This window comes from Solanum stenotomum, chromosome 3 (assembly GCF_019186545.1).
Source record: "Solanum stenotomum isolate F172 chromosome 3, ASM1918654v1, whole genome shotgun sequence".
In the NCBI taxonomy this organism is placed as follows: Eukaryota; Viridiplantae; Streptophyta; class Magnoliopsida; order Solanales; family Solanaceae; genus Solanum; species Solanum stenotomum.
In genome coordinates this window covers 59,341,494-59,359,578 of record NC_064284.1, presented here as the reverse complement: position 1 = coordinate 59,359,578, position 18,085 = coordinate 59,341,494, and the positions used below count along the sequence as shown (strand labels likewise).

The 18,085-nt window shown below is 33.6% G+C and overlaps 1 protein-coding gene across 1 annotated transcript in view; it reads right to left on the bottom strand.

The window, feature by feature from the left end:
• Positions 1-18,085, bottom strand: part of LOC125859849 (uncharacterized) — a 662,179-nt gene that overhangs the window by 593,114 nt on the left and 50,980 nt on the right. The window lies entirely within an intron of this gene.

Below are 18,085 nucleotides of genomic sequence, written 5' to 3'. Positions count from 1 at the left end.
AAAGAATACATATAACTTGGGCTAGATACGAAACTGATTTGGTAATATTTTAAAGCTATTCGATGAGTTGAAATGTGTGACCTATATGGATATGATCTTCTCAGTAGGTATGATGTGTTCTAGTGGTGGATCTAATGGACTTTCATGATGTGGTACTAGTGGTACATGGAAACAGATACGTCGATTGTCAAGTGCGAATACAAACTACTTAAAGAGTTATCAGTTGTATCATATGCTCGTATAATGAGATTTGGTGTTGCATTTACATTTGAGAAACCAATTAGGTTCTTACTGTGGATGGATGGGTTAAGCATTATTTATAAGGAAGCTTTTAGTGGTGGATCTTTGGTATGATATTGAAGTGTTTAGGTTGTGAAGTGAATCTTGAGGATTTTAGATGAGTGTTGATTTCACCGTAAGCTCCTTGGAAGTGGATCTACATTAGGATGACAAGCTTATAGGTAAAGGAAGACTCAACGAGTATACTTGTGTGAATGTAATCGAGAATTTTAGTAAGAAAGTGTGTATAAAATTGGGTTAGTCCTTTGATTTTGGTTGGTATAACTGGATTAAGTTGTCATGTCGATGACAAGGTTGACTTCTAGATGATGGCAATGGCTACTTAGTATAACGATAATAAGAGTTCATGATGGATTATACAAAGATGCAACTATATGATAAATATTGTTGGTTAAATGGATTTGATTTTTCATGGTAATGACGACTTGCGAGTACCTAATGTTATGATTTGCTACTATTTGATGAGTAACGTGGTTGCATGGAAAGTTATAGGAGGTGCTGAGACACCACTCGAATAGAATTGAAATGAACTAGAGTCATAATGAAAAAATAGTGGGATGTAGTGTAGCCTTCGAAAAGAGGTGAGAGCAAGAATATTTTCTCTTATTGCAAGGGCTAAAGAGGTATCTTCAAAGGGATTGAGAATTGAGGTATAAAGACATGTAATTCCATCTGTTTTACTATGGTTATGATAATAGTGTTACGTGTCATTCATATCAGTTAAAAGTTGTTGGATAAGATTTGAGAAAGAAGTCTGTAGACGATTGACTCGAGTGTGATGATAAGTGCTTTATTGTTTTGAGTTTGGTAATTGGTACAATTGAATTTTAACGAAGGTTACGGTAAGATCAATGGAGAGGCGATCAATTATAGGCTAAGATACGCGAATTCATAAAGATCTTCAAGGTATGAGCTAATGTTGATAGATAATGGGATTGTGTTACATAGTTGGATTCAAAAGTTCAAGTTTTTCATGGTGAGTTTATGTTTGTGATAGTATGTTTTGTCAAGGTATGGATAGATAAGGTAAGAAATGATCGATCGCTTTGAATATTGAACATTTGAAAGGACTTGTACATGATTTGAGTCATAAAGTGTGTTATTTTGGGTTTTCAATGGACTTAAGGAAGGGTTTCATTTAACATTTTTATTTAGAGGATAAGGTAAAAATGTCAAGGGTTTTTGGCCAAAGAATAAGATTGGCGAGCGAGACAACAAAAGGAACAAGAGTCTGGTGTATTGAAAAGTTCAATATATTTAGAATTTTATGTCATGGGAAAGATTTAAGAAAAATGAAGGAATAAAACCTCTCGTATAAGCCATTGGTTTGTAGTTGAAGGATGTATTGATTTTTGCCTATGAGTTTAGATATGACTGTGAGATGTGAACTAGTTTGGTACAGACTTACTAGGAATTTATCATCGACTTTTCTAAAGATTGAGTTTTTGTTTGGGTGACAAGCAATGATGTGTGGAAGATTCTATGTGGTTATGTCAAGCTAGATTGTTCAAATTATGATAAGTAACTTATTGATGATCAACGGTGTGGACCTACAGTTTTATATGATTAATGAGGATTCGAGGGGATTGAAACTACTTTGTTGATGGGACGATACAAACAGTTATGATGTGCTACATACGCATTTGATAGTGAGTAGAGGTTATGAGCTTATAGTATACCGTATTATTAGAGTGACCAAGAGTTTCTCTAAGTTTTAACATGAGGTATATTATAGGTTGAATGGTAATTGAAACTTGGTATGTGAAAGATTATGTGGAGTTGAATTTGGGTGTGATTTAATAGTTTTGTCTCGCTGGAAAGATACTATCAAATTTGAAATTAATCTATCAGCCTTGTGTGGGACTCGTATTTATCATAAAATGCTTATTTGGAAAGAGAGAGTGCCATAGTTTGAAAATTTTGGAGGTGATAATGTGTTTGTTAAAAGACTTTGATACTAGTAACGATTTGAGAGTAAGGTAAATGATCAGTGTGGTTATGATGAATTGTTAGTATTAAGAGTGTTGACTTTAATGGAGTATTGTGAAGATCATATGGGATTCAATGAATCGAGTAATGTTTATGATTGTAATGAAGACTAGACTAATTGATTGTGAATGGCTAAAATTCAAGGAGATGGAGTTAAATGGATGAAAATGTTTTATATGAGCACTATAGAAGAAATATCTAGTGTTATTCGACTTTGATTCTGTATATTCTTATATGACCATCTACTTCGTTTTGGATATGGTTTGGAGTGTGATTTGCTACCTATACCCATACGTGTTTTCATATCTATGGGTGAATTCCTAGTGGTGGATCGGGTGTACTAATCATGTGATTGTACTCTTGGTAGTGTGGCATCCTTGGTTAGACTTGTTCACTTCAGTTGTGGCATAGTTGGTGTTGTTTGGAAAAGTAGAAGTATACCATTGTTTCTATATGCACGACCTTGCTTATGAGAACTTATAGAAGATCTTTCGTGAATAATTACAGTTATCTGACAGTGTTGTTAAAGGTTATGCATCCTAGAGTCTACCACTTGTTGGGTGCTTACTTGATCTTGTTCTTTTTTGGATTAGATATGTTTGATTCTCCCATGTGGGTACCCGATGTCTAAAGATCAGATTTTTAAAACTTAAGCTTATGAAAAGATTGTGTTGTGAAAAGGGAATCGTGATAAAATATGTGATGGTTTGTGCATTATGAGTGTCTACTGGTTGATTCAGGCTCACTTCTGGTTGTAGTCAGTATTGATTCAGAAGGTTTTCTTGGTTATGTGAGAAAAGATTCGTCATGATGTTTGTGTTATGGTCCAGAGGGTTTCAGTTTAGATTTGGTTCATAGATTAGTCTGTGGGTTCGTAATCACTCGTGATTTGTAAATTTGTCAAATTTGATTCCAAAGTTCAGTAATTAGTAGTTGATCTTGATTGGATGGTCTTAAGGAGGAGCTCACTTGGAGAGATGAGCACCGAGTCTAAAAGATCATTTCTCAGGCTTTTGGTAACGTCGATTATTCTTCCTTCTCCGTCTTTATGTTTGAGGACGAACATGATTTTTAGTGGTGGATAATGTAACGACCCTATTAGTCGTTTATGAATTTTAATCATTATTTTTATATTAACCCTTTTTAGTAGCTTTTATAAATAATTTATGAGTTATAAGAATGAGTGATATGATTTTCAGATTTAATAAAAGATTATTTTGTTGCTACTAATAAAAAAAGGAAAATAAATAAATAAAAAAATTAAAGGAGGAGTAAATGGGCAAATATTGCTGAACAACAGCAGTTCGCGCAGAGGGAAAAAAATAGAAAAAAGAAAGGGTTTGGGTGAGAACTTACCTCGAGTTGCGGCGTCCCACGAGAGTAACCATATTCAGGTAAGAACCTCAAATTTAAACTCTTTAATCCCATAATGAATTGTATAATCATGAATTAATGAATGTGTTGTCACTTGGAAGGGAAGGAGTATTATATTGGTTTTTAGAATGTATTGTTCTTTAAATTAATGTTGATGTACGTGGGCTTGGGAATTTGGCGTACAAGTTTTAGTGGGGTATTCATGTGAAGTAGGTTAGAGAGGTAAGGAATTGGATGTTGGGCAACATGTTACAGCGGGGGAAGAGAAAAGTGTTGTCCTCGATTGTTAATTAATGAGGTGCTAATGATTACTATTTCAAAGAAGGCATAAGTTTTGTATATTGTTAAACATAAATTGACACCACCGACATTTTAATGTGGCTCCGTTGTTTGAGATTTTCTTTAGTTATCATATTATGACTCACGTTTTAATATGTTGAAGTAGTTAAATATTAGAAGTATGGTATTATGTAAATACCATTCGAATTATGATATTGGGAAAATTGGGACTTAACCCTAGACTTGAAGCTTGAAAAATATCATAGTTGAAATGTTGATTGGCATTAAGATTTACGAACTTGATTATAAATTTGGGTGAATTGTTGGTTCAAGGCTAAACACATAGTAATATTGGTGTTGTTAATTTCAAAATCTTATTGGTAATTTGTTTCGATAGATTGTACTGATTTGGAGCCCAATGAAAGGGGAAAACTCAAGTCCCGGAGTGATTGTTCGACTATTTGAGGCAAGTGGATTTCTAAACCCTTGTTAAGTGTATGGAGTTCATGTATTTCCTTGTAATATGTGTTTGGTAATAAGACTTGGTGATGGGTTGACTTATCCACATTAATTAATTCTAATAATGAAAAAGAGGTAATAAAAGGCAATGTGATTAAGTGTTTGTGTGTGATGTGTTGAAAATGGCTTGAAAGGCTTGTTGAATCATTGTTGATGTTGTATCATGATTGTGTTGTTGTGAATTGTGCCATGTTATGAAAATGGTCATCTCATCATTATTTGTGTGAACATGTCATTTGCATTATTCTGAGACATGGTTGTGACAAGTGTTATGTGAATTGACAAAGAATAAGAAATTAAAGAGGATGTACCATTTCAAGGGACATATCGCGCGCCGCGATGGATACTATATATCGAGGGACGTATCGCGCGCCGCGATGGATACTATATATCGAGGGACGTATCGCGCACTGCGATGGATACTATATATCGAGGGACGTATCGCGCGCCGTGATGAATGCTATTATCGAGGGACATGTCGTGCGATGCGACAGATGCATAGACATATATGTCCCCCATGGGTCCCGGACTGAGAGACAACGGGTGTGTATCATTAGGTCAGACATGCATCACTATACTTGACATTGCATTCCATTGCATTGCACATATTTATCATTAGTGAACCTGATATTGTGTTTTGCTAATCTTGTGAGTGTCTTTCTGTGGAACTTTGATTGATGAATATTGAATTTGTTCTTAAGAATATGTAATTGTTAGAGTGTTGGTGTCGAGTGGTGTGCTATGTGAATTGTGAACTGTTAGGTTGGGCTGGTCTTATACAGGTTGTAGTTGTGGAGGTTCGGTTGGTGTGTAAGGAGTACCCGTATTCTATCCCCTTAGCTTGTGTTTAAAGGTTTACTTGCTGAGTATCGTGTGGTTTGGTACTCACCCCTTGCTTCTACAATTTTTGTAGGTGACGAGCCTGAATTTTGTTGTACTTGTCATTCTCTTCTTTTTCAAGGCTTCTTCGAGATTTGTGAGGTAGATGTTTATCATCTCAGTGTACCTTCTTACTCCTATTTATGATCTTGTTCTATTCTAGAAACAAGGTCATTTAAGACTGGTGTTTTTCTTTTGAGTCAATTGTAATACTTTAGAGGTTTGTACGCGTGACAACCAGATTTTGGGGGTATTTTTGAGTTAATTATAAAATTTTCGCATTTTATTGTAGCGGTTGAGTTTTAGGCTGACTTGTCTTGATGGGATAAGACGAGTGCCATCACGCCCATTTTTGGGTCGTGATATACTATTACTCATTACATATTAGTCTCTATTTTGAGTTGGTCGGTGATATCTACTCAGTACATATTGCCCTATACTGAGCCCTACTTGTGTTTTTCTTTATTTTTCTTTTGTGGAGTGCAAAGAGTGTGCCATCTGTAACACCCCAGAAACTTTTTGAAATAAGACTCGAACCATCCTTCATTGTGAGTAGGATTTTACAAAAGAATTTAAAATTTCTTAACTATTAAGGTCAGGTCACTAGATATAGAACATTGAGTTCCAAAAAGAATTAAAAAGAATTCATTCAAGTCATTCCCTAGTTCTTTTAAGTTTTGGGTCAACTTCAAACGACCATAGCTTTTAGTACATGATGAGTTAGTGTCCCATAAAATATCAAATGCAAGGTCTTGGAATTCTCTTTCCAGCGCCACTGAGTTTGCTAATTTTCGAGCTCGTATGAAGGAGATATACCCATTTGAAGTCGGGTTGTCCAAGTAAGGAAAGTTACCCAAAAATATGAGGGGTATTTTGGTCTTTTCCAAATCCAATCGGTTTTAAGCGTTTTTAGTAAGGTTGTAGAAGTCTAAACTGATTAGAATTAGTTTCATTTATCCCCAAAAGCGTTTAGGGTTTCAGAGAGAAGATTCAAGAGGAGAAAAAGTTCAAAGTTTCAACCGTTCGTTCAAGAAATGCAAGATTTCGCCAAGAACCTAGTTCTTTGAGGTATGTAAGCTTTCATAGTGTTAAGTTTGTTCACCCACACGCCAATCATGAGTTTCTTTTGCAAATATATCCATAAATATTGAGCAATTTAATTTCTTGATGAGTTCTTGATAAGTGTTCTTGAAGTTTCCTTATCGATTAAGTTTTGATGTAAGATTCTACTTCGGTCAACTTCAAACGACCGTATCTCTTAGAATATAAAGAGTTATGTGGGTCATAACCTATCAAATTAAAAGTATTTGAATCTACTTTCCAACGCCACTAATTTTGCATCAATTCAATTTCTGAGTAAAAAGTTATTACTATTTTAGTAATCTATACAGTGTTGTTACGAATTAGCTGACGGGAAAAAATTAAAAAGGTTTTTTTTTACCTTGAAGATAACCCTAAATGAATTTCTTGACTAATAAAAGGCTAAAAACAATCAGATTTTCATCTTTTAATCCATCATTCTCTTCTCTCTCAAATCCTAAGACAAAACCCTAAGGAAAAATAAAAGTAGAAGACTTCATTCAAGATTCTTCTTCAAGGTAAGTTTTTCTCCAAGAATTTCATTATTTTCAACTCAAATTCTTCCATACAATTATGAATCACTAATGAAAATCATAATTCTTGGTCATAGAGATTTCAAAAAACTAATTCAAAAATCTCAACAAAGGTTTTCTTGATCATTTACCTTCAAACTAGGGTTTCAAGGCTTCTAATCAAGTTCTTCTTCAAGATTCTTCAAGAACCTTGTTCTTCCTGGTATGTAAGGCTATCATAGTGTTGGACTAGTTCGTCCTCACGCCCTACATTTTTTTTCAAATCAGTAAAAGAGAAATCTAGGATTCTACGCATAGATTTGAGTATTCTTGAGATAAGTTGATTTGAGTTCTTGAGTTTATGGTTCTTTTAAAAAAATTATATTCCTAATTATTGAGTTTCTATATATTTTTATTGAGATCCTTGAGTTGATTTTTTCATTTTTATAATTCAACATGAATTCTATTTTGAGTTATAAATCTTGAGAAGTTTTTCAGAGCCAACACTTGAATTTTAAACTGAGTTTCGAGGAAGTAAGTATGAGAATGAGAAGAGTCGTATACATGAGTTTCATATTATTTTTAGACCCTTGAGTCGAGTCGTTTATGCCCATTAATTCCGCATGAACTCCATCAGTTAAGTATTTTTGGGAGGAGTAGTATCTTCAAGTTCTGAGTCTTGGGTATTGAGTTCTCAATCATTTTGGGATTATATTCCTAATCACGGGGCTACTACATGTTACCCATGAAGGTTCTTGAGTTGAGTAGTTCATGCCTATAATTTCGCATGAACCCTATGAGTCGAGCAGTCTTGAGATGAGAGGCATCATTAACATTCTTGAGTTGAGTCGTTTATGTTCATAATTCCGCATGAATCCTATGATTTGACTTATAAATTTTGAAAAGATTTTTAAAGCCAACAGTTGAGCTCTTAAACTGAGTTTTGAGAAAGTAAAGATGAATTTTGAGAAAAATTGAGTATGTCATCAATGTATGAGCAGTATGGTATTAGATATACCATCGATGTTTATGCAGTATGACTTCCCGAGTCATCAATGATCATATTATAATATGATTTTGAAATGTTTTTGAGAAAAAGTTCAAGTATGAGTATAAGGGGACTATGTATTTTCAGAGGCATCAATTTATACATTGATGAAAGAGAAACTGAAATTTATAAATGAGTTATGAGTTCAAAAGTTATTTCAAGAGTAGTTACCTCTTTTAATAGGGTAGTTTGATCAATTATCTCAAACAAGATGAAGAGTCATATTTTTAAACATATGAGCTGAGTATATTTTTGGGAGTAGTATTGAGCACCAATATGGGGACGAGTTTAGATAACTCAAGTCTCCATAAACCATGTAGCCAACGTAGGTAGAAAGGGTCATACTTTTTAGATGATTCATTAATGCCTTTTTGCATAGACTAGTGGATTCACTTAGTTGAGAGGTTCTATACCCCGACAAAGTATAGGACAGCTCTGGAAGCATGGGCGAGACGATGTATCATGACATAGCGGTTAGAGAAACTCCCATAGAATTATATTGTATTTTTACATATACAAACTGAGTTATTATTGTATTCTTCAATACATTGAGTTGTTATGTCCTGTTTTAAAAGCTTTCCATATATATTGCATCTTTTACTGTTGTTTTATCCTTGAGTATCATGAGTTGAGCATCTTGAGTTGAGTATCATACCTTTGAGTTAAGTATCTTATTCCTGATTTGAGTGAGTTCAGAAGAGGTAAGCATGTTTCCTTTTTATCAAGTTCAAGCCTATGTTTATGCTTTAGAATTCCCCTTACATGCTCGTACATTTCACGTACTGAGCCATTTGGCCTGCATCGTTTCATGATGCAGATACAAGTATTCAGGATCATCAATAGGCATTTTGTTGAGGTCATGTGATATTCCAAGCAACTTTGGTGAACCTTCTTATATTCCAGAGGACTTCACCTTTATCTTATAGTTAGTAGTTTTGAGATGTCGGGGGTCTTGTCCGGATATCCTTCTGTAATATTAAAGGCTTCATAGATAGATAGTAGAGTTTGAGAAGTCTATTCATTTATCTTGTTACATGTTTTAAAGACTTGAGTTGCCTATTTTGGCTAGTTGAATATTCTATTACATTCAGAGTTAATCATTTGAGTTAAAGCTTTGTATCTAAATTCTATGAATTTTTTCCAGTTTTAAGCTTTTGGATGTTTGAGTTAGTCTTCCGCTTGTAATCAGCCAAGATGAGGGTTCGCTTGGGGACCAATAATGGTTCTCAAGTGTCGGCAACGTCCTGGATGTTTGCTCGGGTCGTGACAAACTTGGTATTAGAGCATAGAGTTCAAGAGTCCTAAGGTGTCTATGAAGCCGTATCTGTAGAGTCCTAGATATCGGTGTGAAGCGTGTCACATCTATAATTAGGAGGCTGCAACATTTAGGAACTATATCACTTCTTTAATACTCTTAATCGTGCAATAGAGCTATGTCATAAAAAATTATTCATAATCGTGTGTTTCTCAGATACATTTGACTACCCCCATACTAAAGGTGGTTGAAATATAAAGTTGAAAAATCCTTATTGATGAGTTTTTCTTAGAAAGAGTCTTGAGGAGGCCATCAGACTGCAGAGGTGCTTAAGAGAAGCCTGTGAGTGAGTTAAGTGTTGAGTTCGAGAAGAATGCACCCCTATTCATGAGAATCGTGCGTTCGAGCTAAAATCAAGTTGTACACTCTTCCCTAAACCTTATTCAACTGAGACCTTTAAGAGGATGGTATGTTTAGAGCTTAGGTAATATCTCCACCTAAAAAGATAACATGAGTTATTAGATCATGAGCAATAGTAGAGAAAGATCCTAGAGTTAGAGAAAAGTATGCAGAGGTTTAGTGATCTAAGAAAGGGAGATGGTGTTTTGACAAGCTATATTACTATAGTTATGCACCTAGTAAGTTACTAATGAAGAGTTTTCCCTTATGGGTAGACTAAGAAGTGATGAGTTGTGAAGATTCCATCATATGATATAGAGTGTGTTGTAGCTAGAAAAGAGTTTGTGATGAAGTGTCATTGTGTAGGTAATGATCAAGTGTAAGTGTTGAATAGAAGAGCATGAGTATTTATGAGGTGATAGATCTAAGCTAGGCATATGATTGTGAGAAAGACCATAATATTCAAAGTGTTATAGAACTAATTAGGCAATGATGTATAGTGAATGAGTGAATAGTACTTTAGTTGTGAAGTGAAGTGTGATAAAAATTTGTAGGGAGGTAAGGATTGACTACTTGTTATAAGGTCCTAGTGGATGAGTGTTTCTGAATTTGTATCTAGTAGTTGTAACTTCGTATAGTAAGCGAGCAATCATATTGATATTTGTGGTTAGTAATAAACAATAAGCTTGAATTTGAGATGAGCTTCATGATCAAAAGAATGGCAACAAGAGGATGATGATGTTAGTCTTGATATTTGATCTGGTAAACTTGACGTAAGAGTAAGAGAAAAATTGAAATGTTTGATGCAATGAATATGAGTAGCACTTGTGAGAGATCCTAACGTTTAGATAAGGGCAGTAAAATGTGGCTAAGTCACAAGAGTAACAAGAACATTAAGAGGTGTTCCAAGATAGCATAATTGAGTTGTCAATGTAGAAAAGGTCCATAGCTTTCAAGTGTCAGCTTTAGACCTAAGGGGGAGATGATAAGATTTGAAATCAAGTCTAGTGTCGAGAATAAAATAGTGATGAGCTCAAAAGAGTATGGGAGATATTTTTTCAAAGGTCATTTTAATAACAGAGTAATGTTAGAAATAGAAGGTTAATGATCCTATCGTGATAATGATGGTGTGATAATTTTGTCTAAGGTTATAAATGAGGAGGAAGAAGAGAATGAGGTTCTACTATGAGAAATAGCTAAATGGGAGCCCTTAGTAGGTTCCAAACAGTAATGCGGGCAAAAATTCTAGCTGGTATGGTAGAGATGATAAGAGTAACCCCGTTCCATACCTAGTTCAGACGTCATTTGAGGAAGAATGATATCAATGGGTAGATATTGTAACACCCCAGAAATTTTTTGAATTAAGACTAGAACCATCCTTCGTTGTGAGTAGGATTTTATCAAGGAATTTAAAATTTCTTAACTATTAAGGTCAGGTCACTAGATATAGCACCTTCAGTTCCAAAAAGAATTAAAGAGAATTCATTCAAGTCATTCCTTAGTTCTTTTAAGTTTTGGGCCAACTTCAAACGACTATAACTTTCAGTTTAGGAAAAGTTAGGTGGCCCATAAGATATCAAATGAAAGTTCTTGGAATCCTCTTTCCAATGCCACTGAGTTTGCTGATTTTCGAGCTCATATGAGGGAGATATTTCCATTTAAATATGGTTGTCCAATCAAGGAAAGTTACCCAAAAATATGAGGGGGTATTTTAGTCGTTTCCTTACCCAATCGGATTTAAGCATTTTTAGTAAGGTTTTAGGAGTCTAAACTGATTAGAATTAGTTTCATTCATCCCCAAAAGAATTTAGGATTTTAAAGAGAGGATTCAAGAGGAGAAAAAGTTCAAATTTTCAAGCGTTCATTCAAGAAATTCAAGATTTCGCCAAGAACCTAGTTCTTTGAGGTATGTAAGCTTCCATAGTGTTAAGTTTGTTCACCCACACGCCAATCATGAGTTTCTTTTGCAAATATATCCATAAATATTAAGCAATTTAATTTCTTGATGAGTTCTTGATAAGTGTTCTTGAAGTTTCCTTATCGATTAAGTTTTGATGTAAGATTCTACTTGGGTCAACTTCAAACAATCATATCTCTTAGAATATAAAGAGTTACGTGGGTCATAACCTATCAAATTAAAGGTATTTGAATCTACTTTCCAACGCCACTAATTTTGCATCAATTCAATTTTTAAGTAAAAGGTTATGACTATTTTAGTAGCCTATACAATGCTGTTACGAATTAGCCGACGGAGAAACATTAAAAAGGGTTACTTTTTCTTTTTTTACCTCCAAGAAAATCCTAAACGAATTTCTTGACTAATAAAAGGCTCAAAACAATCAAATTTTTATCTTTTAATCCATCATTGTCTTTTCTCTCAAATCCTAAGACAAAACCCTAAGGAAAAATAAAAGTAGAAGACTTCATTTAAGATTCTTCTTCAAGGTAAGTTTTTCTCCAAGAATTTCATTATTTTCAACTCAAATTCTTCCATACAATTATGAATCACTAATGAAAATCATAATTCTTGGTCATAGAGATTTAAAGAAACTAATTCAAAAATCTCAACAAAGGTTTTCTTGATCGTTTACCTTCAAACTAGGGTTTCAAGGCTTCTAATCAAGTTCTTCAAAAACCTTGTTCTTCCAGGTATGTAAGGCTATCATAGTGTTGGACTAGTTCGTCCTCACACCCTACATATTTTTTCTAATCAGTAAAAGAGAAATCTAGGATTCTACCCCTAGATTTGAGTATTCTTGAGATAAGTTGATTTGAGTTCATGGTTCTTTTGAAATATTTTATTCCTTATTATTTAGTTTCTATATATTTTTGTTGAGATCCTTGATTTGATTTTTTCATGTCTATAATTCAGCATGAACCCTATTTTGAGTTATAAATCTTGAGAAGTTTTTCAAAGCCAACACTTGAGTTTTAAACTGAGTTTTGAGGAAGTAAGTATGAGAATGAGAAGAGTCGTATACATGAGTTTCATATTATTATTTAGACCCTTGAGTCGAGTCGTTCATGCCCATAAATTTCGCATGAACTCCATCAATTGAATATCTTTGAGAGGAGTAGTATCTTCAAATTCTAAGTCTTGGGGATTGAGTTCTCAATCATTTTGGGTTTATATTCCTAACCACAGGGCTATTACATGTTACCCATGAAGGTCCTTGAGTTCAATAGATCATGCCCATAATTATGAATGAACCCTATGAGTCGAGCAGTCTTGAGATGAGAGGTATCATTAACATTCTTGAGTTGAGTCATTCATGTCCATAATTTCGCATGAATCCTATGATTCGAGTTATAAATTTGAAAAGATTTTTAAAGCTAACAGTTGAGTTCTCATAAGTTTTGAGAAAGTAAAGATGAATTTTGATAAAAAAGTTTCTAAAACATGATTAGTATGACAATCAAGTATGTCATCAATGTATGAGAAGTATGGTATTAGATATACCATCAATGTTTATGCAGTATGACTTCCCGAGTCATCAATAATCATATTCTAATATGATTTTGAAATGTTTTTGAGAAAGAGTTTTCAAGTATGAGTATAAGGGGACTATGTATTTTCAGAGGCATCAATTTTTACATTGATAAAAGAGAAATTGAGATTTCTAAATGAGTTGTGAGTTCAAAAGTTATTTCAAGAGTAGTTACCTCTTTTAAGAGGGTAGTTTGAACAATTATCTCAAACCAGAGGAAGAGTTATGTTTTTAAACATATGAGCTGAATATATTTTTGGGAGTAGTATTGAACACTGATATGGGGACAAGTTCAGATAACTCAAGTCTTCATAAACCATGTAGCCAACATGGGTAGAAAGGGTCAAACTTTTTAGATGATTCCTTGATGTTTTTTAGCATAAACTAGCGGATCCACTTAGTTGAGAGGTTCTATACCCCGGCAAAGTATAAGACAGTTCTGGTAGCGTGGATGAGACGTTGTATCATCACATAGCTCATAGTGATGGTTGTCGGTTAGAGAAACTCCCACAAAGTTATACTGTATTTTTATATATACGAACTGAGTTATTATTGTATTCTTCAATAGATTGAGCTACTATCTACTGTTTTAAAAGCTTTCCATATATATTGCATCTTTTATTGTTGCTTTATCCTTGAGTATCATGAGTTAAGTATCTTGAGTTGAGTATCTTATTCCTGAGTTGAGTGAGTTCAAAAGAGGTAAGCGTGCTTCCTTTTTATCAAGTTCAAGCCTATATTTATGCTTTAGAATTCCCCTTACATGCTCATACATTCCACGTACTAAGTCATTTGGCCTGCATCATTTTATGATGCAAATACAAGCATTCAGGGTCATCAACAGGCGTTTCGTTGAGGTCATGTGATATTCCAGTCAGTTTTTGTGAGCCTTCTTACATTTCGGAGGACTTTACCTTTATCTTACAGTTAGTAGTTTTGAGATGTCGTGGGTCTTGTTCTGATATCCTTCCGTAATAGTAGAAGCTTCATAGATAGACAATAGAGTTTGAGAAGTCTGTTCGTTTATTTTGTTAAATGTTTTAAAGACTTGAGTTGTCTATTTTGGCTAGTTGAATATTCTATTATATTCAGAATTAATCATTTGAGTTAAAACTTTGTATCTAAATTCTATGAATTTTTATCCAGTTTTAAGTTTTTGTATGCTTGAGTTAGTCTTCCGCTTGTAGTCAGTCAGGATGAGGGTTCAGTTGGGGACCAACAATGGTTCTTGAGTGTCATCCACGTCCAAGGTGTAGGCTCGGGTTGTGACACCATCGACTTCGAATTGCCCTCAGCTCTAGACAATTTCCGGCACATCAAGTTTCAGGGTGAACTATTTAATTCTAGCTCGTGTTGGATTCTCTCGGTCATGACATGATGTCCTTAGTTTTTAGACACAAATGACTTTATTTATTTATTTTGGTGTCTTTGATATTCTTAGACTTAGTATTTGGGGTTTAGATGTCCTTGATGTGATGACTTTCAAATTTTGGGGAAATGATATTTAATAGACGTTAGTGGATTTGTGTTTATTACATTAATAAGATTTAAGCTTCCGCATTATGGTTAGTATTTTGTAAGTTGAACGATAAATATAAGTTGGGGTTGAATTCATTGGTTCGCCCACCTAGGAGGTCAAGTGTGGGTGCCACTCATGACTCATTTTGGGTCATGACAAATTACTTGTCCACTTTTCCTTCTTTAGGTATCCTTAATTACTTGTCCATTTTAACAAATCAAGAAAGAACAATTTTTCTTACCAATTATACCCTCAATTAATTACTTTGAAAAAGGTAGAACTTCTTGAAAATCTTAAGTTTTTTAGTTCATCCACTTCATGATTAATAGGGGCATAATGGTAAACTCATTATGTCAATTGTTATTTTCTTAATAGGTGTGCTAGGGACCGAGGGAGTATTACACCATCAAACTACATTTATCTATTATATTATATAGCATATCTTTTTTAATGATTACAAATCTCTTTTTTTTAATGAAGGTTTATTTATAATACTTTTTCCTTAGATAGTCACCCATGTTTGAGAAATTACCTAGTAATATCACTTATATGTTTGTTTTAGGACTACAATATCACCCAACTTTACATATTTTCCTCAAAATATACTTGACACAAAAAATGATTGAAATATAATGTTCATTCCCCTTTTGCAACTTTCCTCTTTCCATTTAAAATAAAAACTTGTCCAACAAACTTTTCAAGAGGGAAACAAAAATAAGACTGATATTTTGATTCATAGAATTGTTGCTTCCATTTGATATACTTAAAACTCTCAAATTTTTATGTTTACAATCGTGTCTCTTTTATTTCACAATTTCCTTGCTATTAATCTTCTAGCCTTAGTTGTGTGTGTGTGTTTTCCTTATCTTATGTTTAATTTCTTGCTAGGAATAGAGCTACTATTAATAATATTATATTATTCCACTCTTTCATAGTAATTATATTAGCCGATAAAAGTTGAAAATCAAGAATGTTGCACAATTAAAACAAGTGAGAACTTACTTTATACTTATTTTCTTGATAGGTTTTGATTAAAGGAAAGTAAATGATGAGAGTCTATCAAGTTGTTCAACATAAATTTCAGTACCTTTGAATTGTTATCAAATGACACTTAAGAAATCTATAATGAGTTAAGTTAATTGATACATTGACTTGTCATTCTAGGAATCTATTACCTTATGTTGGTAGCTTGGCATGCAGATTCTTGTTCTTCAAAGTTTGACAATGATAACTTGATCATTTCTCTTATTTTCAACTGAGCAACTCTGCAAATTTAATGACCTTTGTGACAAAGAATGATGAACCTCCTATGAAACTGAGAATGATGCATTAATTACCACTCGAATTAAATAGTTATTGAGAGCTGAAGGGGTTCAAAACTAATATTGCCAAAGCAGTCTGTCATCCCTTTCCTTAGTTGTTGGTCAGGACTGAAATAATTAAGTGTAATGCGGAAGCTAGCAAAGCAATTCTCGAAAGACCACGAGTAAGAAGATAAACGAAAAATACACACAAAGATTTAACGTGGTTCGGTCAACCGACCTACATCCACAAAGGAGATGAGCAATCCACTATAAATATAGAGAGAAACAACCTCAACCAATTCATTCTGAATACAAGGAGGTACACAAAAGAGTTGCTTAACATTTGCATTAATTATTTATTGTTATATCACAGATCGACTCTTTCTACTTCTCAGGTATTGGACCTTTGAGGAAGAAGTCTATGGTATTGGTCCACAATCTTGAGCTTAGCGGAAAAACCAAAAAAGAAAACAAATAACAGAGCCTTTTTCTAGCAAGCTCCCAGGATCATGTTTCGCAATCTAAATGTAACACATTATGAGGAGACATATTATGTTAATATTAATTTTAATCATATCTTTTTTATTTGGGTCTCAATACGTGGAAATAGCCCATGCCTTGCACGGGCATCCTTTATCTGGTATAATAAATAAATATCACTTGTTAGTCTTTGTTTATAACATTTTCTTTATATTTTATTACTAAAATATATCTTTACAAACACTTTATGAAAATCAATCCAACAATATGAACTAAACATAAATGTCAAAAGTTTTATGGTTGAGATTATTTTAATTTATCAAAATTGATATATAAATGTATGTGGGACAAAGTTTATTTTGGATGTTTTCTTGACAAGTTTTAGTATTTTTTCGGAATTTGAACAATCTGAACGCATAGTTTTTGAATTTAAAAATAAATCACTAATTTTTTTGAGAAAAAAGAAAGTTTAATTTTCCTAGTTTTTAAAAAATATAAACAAGCCATAAGATATATAGTTTACATTCTACGACTCTAATTTGCACACACTACTTTTGCATTTGATTACCTCTAAGTTGAGCCTTCTCTTCACCAATTTTAAAGGTTCAATCTTTACATGTTTCTTCCTTTTGTACCGATTGTTTTGAATTTAACACATCAAAAGTCATGCTTAATTTCTTCTGTTTTAGCCAGGTTTTAAATTAAATACAAAAATAACAGTTGTTTTTGTACTTTTTAATTTTTCAATTATTTAATCTTGTTCATTCATAATTTACTTGACATGCTACAAATGAATAGGTGTTTGTGCATATGCCTAAAATAAAATTAATGATATACTTGATGTTAGTTCTTAGTTTTGTATGTTGATCATCCAGTCTTGCTTTAGGTAGTTGAAAGTAACTTAATTCGTTTTTACACACGCTATGACCCATATATGATCAGCAACCAAAAAAATTCAGGTACATTACGTTAGTAAGCCACAATGGAAAAATCTATTAAAAAACTAGATTTATCATACATGTTTATATTTCAAACAACAAGGAGAGGATCAGTGCAGATGAGCAATGTGTGGCATGATACGTTGTGAACATATAGTAGCATGTGAGGGGATGACAGAGTGGAAAGAGATAAAATTTTTGGAAAATGGAGGTTAAGACTTATGATGGATGGATTATACCATGCCAATTGAGTCTATCAGTTGATGAAACCATCAAGGACATGTTGAAGGAGTACAACCCAAATTATCGGTATGGAGAAAGTGAACGAACACTCTATCTTAGATGAAAAAATAGAGCTTTGACAACTTCTTCTGCCCGGAGATAATATTTTTTGTCCTATGATCTCGACGTTTTATATTTAACCCTTTTCGTTTCATATATACAAAGCTTGAATAACTTAGGTTTCTATATAGGGAGCAATATCACGAGTTTGAAATACGTACGCTCCATGTCTCCACATTTGGTTATTGTCATTTTCCTTTGTATTTGGATGCTCTTCTTTAGTGGTACATTTTTGTTACGAGTTCATATTTGGTTAACCAAAGCTTTATGTAGAAGCACTTAAGGCAAGAATTATCCTCTACCTCTATTTCTATGTCAATTTCAAAGCCTATGAAATGAATAATATGATACTTCATGTCTTTCCCATCAAATTTTCAGTT